We start from the raw sequence: 8677 nt of genomic DNA on the forward strand, positions 1-8677 counted from the left end.
AAATACCAAAAAATTAAAAAGAAAAGAACTGTCGGTAACACTTTACAATAAGGTTCATTTGTTAACATTAGTTTTTGTTACATTTTAGTTTTTGTATTAACTAACATGAACTAACCATGAGCAATTTGTTACTGTATTTGTTAATCTTTGTTAACATTAGTTAATAAAAATACAGCAGTTCATTGTTTGTTCATGTCAGTTCATAATGCATTGACTAATTTTAACAAATACAACTCTTAATTTTATTAATGTATGTATTAGTAAATGATGAAATAAACATTAACAAAGATTAATACATGCTGCAGAAGTGCAATTCATTATTAGTTCATGTTAACTACTGTAGTTAACTAATTAACTAATTAACCTTATTGTAAAGCGTTTCCGAACAGTCATATATAATTATTGGGCAATAATTGGTCAATAATAATCACCCTGAATTGTTTTTAGTTTTTTTTATGTTTTTAGTTTTTTGTTTGTCTGTTTTTATGCTTTGACAAATAAGTTAAATGTGCAGAGATAAAGATTTTCCACTGTTCATGATTTGCGTGGGTGTTTAGCAGTACGCACACCTCTCGAAATGTACAACAACAGTACAGATTAATATAGAATTCATAAACTGTATAAAACACACCGGAGTCTAGTAATAGTTTATCTTGTGATCAACATTGAGAATAATTGACTTTAATGTGTAGTACTGATATGATAAAACAAACACATTTCTGGTGCACAAATTCAGACACAGATTGCTATGATTGAGGAGAAACAACCTCCAGTAATGTGGCTTCTTGTACCACATAAACAGCAGGAGGATGTTTATTTATTTATTTATTTATTTTGTGAAAGGGAATTTAGTTGACTCAAATTACAGGCACCCCTGCTGTTTGGCTTGATCGTCTGAGGCTATATTTATGAACATTACATAAATGCGTTTGTGTGTATATATACACACATACCCCTCACAAATGCATATAATTTTATGGTGCATATGGCGTCTGCTTAAGTTTTAGCACTTCTCCACCCAAGGCAATGCATCTCTCCGACACTCACACAAATCTCAATGTCAATCCGCATGTCTCCACACTTCCACTTAAGCTTCTGTAATAGAGCTATAATGCCGCATAGGAAAAAGAGCGAAAAGGAGAGAAAGAGATCACACAACTGGGACACCTGTCATAACCCCAACAAATCTATCTAGACCAGTACAGAGCGACTCAAACAGCCAGAATGATTGCCGTCTTCCTATCTCGTTGCATGTTTGATCCAGTGCTTTAATTCCCTCTACTTGTTGTATCTGATCCATACAGCCTTCATCTCTCTGCCCAGTGCGCAACAGATGCGATCACTGAAGACACTCATTGTTGTGTTAATTTATGTGCTGCTGTGTGTAGCCCAAGGCAACATGGGCATTGCAGGTGGGCTGTGCGTATCTCTAAACATGGAGGAGATTGTGTCCATGAGACCGTCTGAGGGAGGATATATTTCTGCTGCACTTCACCATTGAGCTTTCCCACTCATCCCTAATTCCTTAATTATAAAAAAAAGCTGGGATTTTATTACCATCGGTTACATAAATTAGCACTAGAAAGGAATAAGAATAGAAACTAAAGTAGGAAGACAGAGAGAGGTGGATGAAAATGTGGTGGGGGGTGGGGTGACGAGTCACTGGAGGGAAGAAAGCAACATAAAGGAGAAAGAATAAAGTCAGGGAGACAGAGTGAGCAAGAGAGAGCGTGAATACGAGACTGGCAGACACCATTAGTCAAAGCCTGACAGCAGACTGTGACCGACAGGTAGACCAGTGCCAAGCAGGCTGCGACAGCCTTGGCTCTGATTGGTCCTTTCGGTTTGGAAGCCTTGTTCTTGATTAGTGTTGTTTTGAGAGACCAACTAATCTCTAATGGCTGTTCGACTTTAGCTCAACACTGCCCCCTGTCTGTTATATATCACATAAATTTAGTGTGTGCAGGCTCTGTTTTCTTCAAAAGCATAAAGAAAATATGGTAACACTTTAGATTAGGGTCCAGTTCTCAATATTAACTATTACCGGTAACTATGACTTTTGCCTGAATAAACTCCTTATTACTGATTATTAATAGTTAGTAAGGTAGTTGTTAAGTTTAGGAATTGGGTAGGATTAAGGGATGTAGAATATGGTCATGCAGAATAAGGCATCAAAGGGGTAATGTTGCTGTTTGAGCATAAAAAAGATCTGCAAGGTTAGAAAGCTCAAAGTCCACTACAAATTGAGATATTCTCTTTAACAGAAAACCCTTTTCAAGAACTACAAACCTGATTCCAAAAAAGTTGGGAACCTGTACAAATTGTGAATAAAAAAGGAATGCAATAATTTACAAATCTCATAAACTTATATTTTATTCACAATAGAATATAGATAAAATATCAAATGTTGAAAGTGAGACATTTTGAAATGTCATGCCAAATATTGGCTCATTTTGGATTTCATGAGAGCTACACATTCCAAAAACATTGGGACAGGTAGCAATAAGAGGCTGGAAAAGTTAAATGTACATATAAGGAACAGCTGGAGGACCAATTTGCAACTTATTAGGTCAATTGGCAACATGATTGGGTATAAAAAGAATCTCTCAGAGTGGTAGAGGATCACCAATTCCCCCAATGCTGCAGCGACAAAAAGTGTTTAGCAATATCAGAAAGGAGTTTCTCAGAGAAAAATTGCAAAGTGTTTGAAGTTATCATCATCTACAGTGCATAATATCGTCCAAAGATTCAGAGAATCTGGAACAATCTCTGTGCGTACCATCAATGCTGAAAGGTATATCCAAGTTCTAGAACACCATATGCTCCCATCCAGACGTCGTCTCTTTCAGGGAAGACCTTGCATTTTCCAACATGACAATGCCAGAACACATACTGCATCAATTACAACATCATGGCTGCGTAGAAGAAGGATCCGGGTACTGAAATGGCCAGCCTGCAGTCCAGATCTTTCACCCATAGAAAACATTTGGCGTATCATAAAGAGGAAGATGCGACAAAGAAAACCTAAGACAGTTGAGCAACTAGAAGCCTTTATTAGACAAGAATGGGACAACATTCCTATTCCTAAACTTGAGCAACTTGTCTCCTCAGTCCCAAGACGTTTGCAGACTGTTCTAAAAAGAAGAGGGGATGCCACACAGTGATAAACATGGCCTTGTCCCAACTTTTTTGAGATGTGTTCCTGCCATGAAATTTAAAATCAACTTATTTTTCCCTTAAAATGATACATTTTCTCAGTTTAAACATTTGATATGTCATCTATGTTGTATTTTGAATAAAATATTGAAATTTGAAACTTCCACATTATTGCATTCTGTTTTTATTCACAATTTGTACAGTGTCCCAAATTTTTTGGAATCGGGTTTGTACAACAAATGTCTTGTTGGAACTACACCTTTTTCCGGATCTTGTGGAGTCACATTGTCACTCATTTAAATAATCAAAAAACGTGAAAAAAACGTGTTAAATTTCGAGAGAAAAGTCGAGATAAAATGTTGAGAAAAAAAGTCATTAAATTACGAGAACAAATTCGTTAAATTATGAGAAAAAACTCGTTAAATTTCGAGAAAAAAGTTGAGATAAAATGTTGAGAATAAAGTCATAATTTAATGAGTTTATTCTCAACATTTTATCTTGACATTTTTCTTGTAATTTAATGACTTGATTCTCAACATTTTATCTTGACTTTTTTCTAGAAATTTAACGAGTTTTTTCTCGTAATTTAACGAGTTTATTCTCAACATTTTTTCTCGACTTTTTTCTCGAAATTTAACGAGTTTTTTTCTCGTAATTTAACAACTTTAATCTCGAGATGGTTTTATTTTTTTTATTATTGCTTGGCCCTAATCTTCTTCCGTAACTAGCAGTTATGGAAACTAGTGGACATTTCCGGAGCTTCATCGAAACAGGAACTAAACAATGTGTTAGAGAGAGACTGGGAAGAGAGGTGCTGTATTAATGTAAAATATGTGAAAAATAGTGCATTTTTGAACAGTCAAGCATGAAAACCTATTCTAGTATGCACAGAAAAAACAAAATCAAGTCTTCATAAAATGGCATAATAGGACCCCTTTAATATGTGTTTTATTAAACAGCCAATATCCTAGAAATATGAATTGGACCCTAAAGTGTTACTGAAAATAAACAAAAGAAAGGGAATAGAGTACTGAAGGGACGACAAGGCTAAAACCCGGAAACAATTTTAGCACTTCAGTTTCCATTGTCCTGAAATCAATGGGTTTTGTGAATGGGTTTTTGGTTAAATGCCTGAAATAAAGTCTGTGGTTAAAGGGTTAGTTCACCCAAAAATAAAATTTCTTTCATTAATTACCTGTAAGACCCGACAACCTATGTTAGCAACCACCTTTTTTAAGACAAGAAAATCACAAAGGGGTATTACTGATGTATTTGATGTTGTAGAATAAAACGTGGAAATATTTTGAGCTTGTGTTAAAGGGTTAGTTCACCCAAAAATGAAAAATTCTGTCATTAATTACTCACCCTCATGTCGTTCTACACCCGTAAGTGTTACAGATCCCTTGTTCCCCTGGACTCTATTTCCCATGATCCTCCTGTTTCGTCACCTGCACTCACTTCCCTCGTCAGCTCCTCATCATCACGGATCACCTGCACCTGGACTCTATTATCTGCACTCCCTTTACAATGCACTCACTCCCTGCACTCCTGGTCCGTTCTCTGTTGTGTTAAGTGTATGTTTGGTTTCTCCTCGCCTGAGTTTATTAAAGTATTGTCTCAATTGTGGAAAAATGGTTTCTGCCTCGTCTCTCTACACCAGCAACCGTAACAGAAGAACGGACCAAAAGACGCTGGATTTCCACAGAAAAATGGAGACTTTCCCCAGCTCCTTGGCTCCTGCTTCTCCCATGCCTCTAAGCTCCTTCACAGCCGGCGATCGTCTCATCGGGCTCCTACAGGTGGGTCGTTCGCTGGAGAGGTATGTGGAGGAGTTCGTTGAGCTTGCTTTTTTGTCTGACTGGCCTGAAGCATGTTTGATCTCCCTGTTTCTGGATGGACTAGATGATGACACCATCCGTTTTGATGAACCTGATTATCGTTTCTCCTTAAGCGAAACTATCAATACCATTTTTTGGTTAAATGACTCCAAATTCTATGTCGATTGGGTTCAGGATGGGTGTTTGTCTCTAGTCCATCCAGAAACACGGCTGGCCGGGCTAGTCAGTCAACCTCCGTCTTCCTCCGCATACCCCTCCAGTGAACTCCCTGCCTGTCCCTCACTGAACCCACACTCCTCCACTGGGTCCCGAAAGCGGAGGAGGAGGAAGCAAGCCGCTCCAGTCTCCTTGGAGCCCGCTCCAGCCAGGGAATCAACCCCAGAGCCCGCTCTAGCCCTCTCCGAGCCTGCCGCTCCAACCCTGTGCGAGCCGCCCGATGATGCTTCTTGGCTCATTGACTTCTGGACCGAGCCAGTATCTCCAGTTTCAGCCATCGAGCCACGTTCTCCAGTCTCCGCCGAGCCACGTTCTCCAGTCCCGCCGAGCCGTTCCGTCCAAGCCGAGCCCTCGGCTCCAGCCGCCACCGCCGAGCCAGCCGCTCCAACTGCCGCCGCCGAGCCAGCCGCTCCAACCACAAACTTTGAACTGTTTTTCTCCTCTCCTCCAAAGACTGTGTTCCCTCCCTGCCTCCCTCTACTGCCTCCTCCCACTAATGTCCACAATGCACCTCCACCTCAAGCCACCTCACCCAGGACTCCACCTCGGCCCGTTGGTCCAGATGCTCCCCCTTGGCTCCAACCTCCCTCATCTCCACCGTGGCCCATCAGTCCACCAGTTCCGCCAGGCTCCATCCTCCCCCCGGTTCCGCATCAGTCGTTCGTCGGCCTTCCCTCACATCAGGACTGCACTCCTCGGTTTTCACCTCGTCCCTTCGTCCCTCACGCTCCGTTGGCTTCCTCACTCCCTCCTGCGTCCCTTTGGTCGGCTGTCGCTCTGGCTCCTCTGCGGCCTTCTGGAGCCCCGCCTGCGCCTCGGTCGGCCGAGCCTGCGGCATCGCCCTGTCCCGCCGGATCCTCACCGCCACCTAGGCTCGTCGGCAATTCGGCTACGGCACCTGACCCTCCACGGCAGCCCGCTGCACCTGACTCTCCATTGCAGCCCGCTGCACCTGACCCGCCATGGCTGCCCACGGCCCCTGACCCACCATGGCTGCCTTCGGCTCTTGACCCGCCATGGCTGCCCACGGCCCCTGACCCGCCATGGCTGTCTTCGGCTCTTGACCCGCCATGGTTCTTGGACCTGCCCTGGAGACCTCCACTCCAGTCTACTCCTCCCCCTGCTCCGGCTTGAGGTCTCCAGGGTGCCCACCCCCCCTCCCGGTTGTTCCATCTACAGCGCGAGGACGCGCCTACCGGGAGGGGGAGGTACTGTTACAGATCCCTTGTTCCCCTGGACTCTATTTCCCATGATCCTCCTGTTTCGTCACCTGCACTCACTTCCCTCGTCAGCTCCTCATCACGGATCACCTGCACCTGGACTCTATTATCTGCACTCCCTTTATAATGCACTCACTCCCTGCACTCCTGGTCCGTTCTCTGTGTTAAGTGTATGTTTGGTTTCTCCTTGCCTGAGTTTATTAAAGTATTGTCTTAATTGTGGAAATCCGTATCTGCCTCGTCTCTCTACCAGCTACACGTAACAGTAAGACTTTTAACATGTAGTTTGTTTAGTTTTTTTACTTATGGCGATTATATTTACGCTTCAAAATTCATAAACATTGTGTTTATTTGTGAAGATAACAAGAAACAAAACCTGTAAGAATCATAAGCTTTTGTTGGTCACAGAAGCTTATTTTCTACAAGAATCCAAAAGCAAATGGAAAACTCCTAGTTTTGTTCCAGATTGGCCTACAAAATTACATCACTGCAGTGCTCTATAATGGACAATAGCATTTTCAATACAAAATGTACAAACATATGCTGACTTTTGCAAACCATATAAGCCATCAGTTCAAACAAGCTAATAATAGGAGTTTCATGAATCCTCTGAAGGAGAAATCAGAAGGCTTAGACATAAATCCCTGAGTCTAAAGGGGTCGTACTTGTACTGAGAACTTCTGGTGCCAGTGGCCCAAAAGTCTAGTAGCACTTGATCGATTTTGTCCACTCACATCTAGAGATACACACACACATACACAGTTACACAGATGGTGTAACACTCACCCACACATTCAATTCTGCTAGTCCATATCTCATGTGTCATTACAGCTGAGCAAGGAGGTAAAACAATCTGTCTTGATGCCTGGGGCTTAAGCTTGCTGGGAGATAAATTGACTTTTTAAGAAGTACTGAAGAGGAAAGCGCTAGTGCGGAAGTCCGAATTTTTAGCTTTGCCAGCCAAAAAGTATTGGTATTTTTTAAAGTTGTCTGTATTTATAACATCCATAAAGAAAACCAAAAAGAAGGCAAGCAGAAATGTACACATATATAAATAAGTTTCACGATGTTTCTGCTTATATGTGCATTAACAAAAATCAGAGCTAAATACTTGCATGAACATGCACAACACTAACATTCACCAAGGCTGTACGAAAAAAACAAAAAACAAAACTCAAGGCTCTTTTGAAAAGGAACGATAACCTTGACACAGAAAGATAAAGGACAAAGAGAGAAAGAGAATTATGCACCATGTGGTTGTTTGTGGTACCCAGCTGAGAACATTAAAACACTAGGACAAAATTCAAATGCACCAACAACACACCTGCAGACATTTCCCCAGATGTACAGATATAAGCTTAAAGTCACAAGGATTTGCTTTGTTGAGTCTGTTTAAGGGAATTAAAGACAGACAACATATAAGGAATGAACAACATAAAGATTCAAATTAATAATTCATACCAAACAGATCACCTCAGTGTAGTCAGCAGCATTAAATTTGCTTAAATAGCTTAAAGGATAATTCAAAGTCTCTCTTGCAAATGCATTAGCATTGTATCACAGGAGGACAGACTTAATGAAGAGAGCAATGGGCCCAGATGAACCCTAGATAGGACAACAGAGAGGTTTCTAATTACATTAGAAGTATCTCTCTCTCTCTCTCTCTATCTGGGTGTGTGTGTCTATTTGTGTGCCGAGGTGAGACCAAAAGAAAGCCAGCGAGAGAGATCCAGTTCCATTATAGGTTGACAACAGCCCTTGTCCATTCACCTGTGGGAAACTTCTGACCTTCGGTGCACACATCATAACAGAGACTCGTCACAACCTAGATGGAACCATACAATCCCTCATCATGGATCTGATAGGACACAATACTGCACCACTGTATTCACCAGCAATCACCTGGTTGTGCTTGACTCTTCAATGACACAGCGAGAAGCTCCATGCTGGCAGGACACAGAGGGATCTGAAGGAGCCAGAGCAGGTTAGTAAGATGAATAATGCAGAAAAAGAGTGACCTAGGAACACAGACAGCTGAGTGTTGACGAATGCTAGCTATTGATTTTCTGTGCAGAAAACAGCTTTTAAGAGTGTATAATATTAGACAAACCTGTATTCGTTTTGGAGGTGCTTATATTCTGATACTGTGAGATATTTGCATTCTGATATTGAAAAATTAAAATAATAAAGTGGAAAGCCCATCTTAAAAAATACAATACTGTTCACAAGTTTGGAATCATAGGACAT

The sequence above is a fragment of the Megalobrama amblycephala genome, linkage group LG10 (genome assembly GCF_018812025.1).
Source record: "Megalobrama amblycephala isolate DHTTF-2021 linkage group LG10, ASM1881202v1, whole genome shotgun sequence".
NCBI lineage: Eukaryota > Metazoa > Chordata > Actinopteri > Cypriniformes > Xenocyprididae > Megalobrama > Megalobrama amblycephala.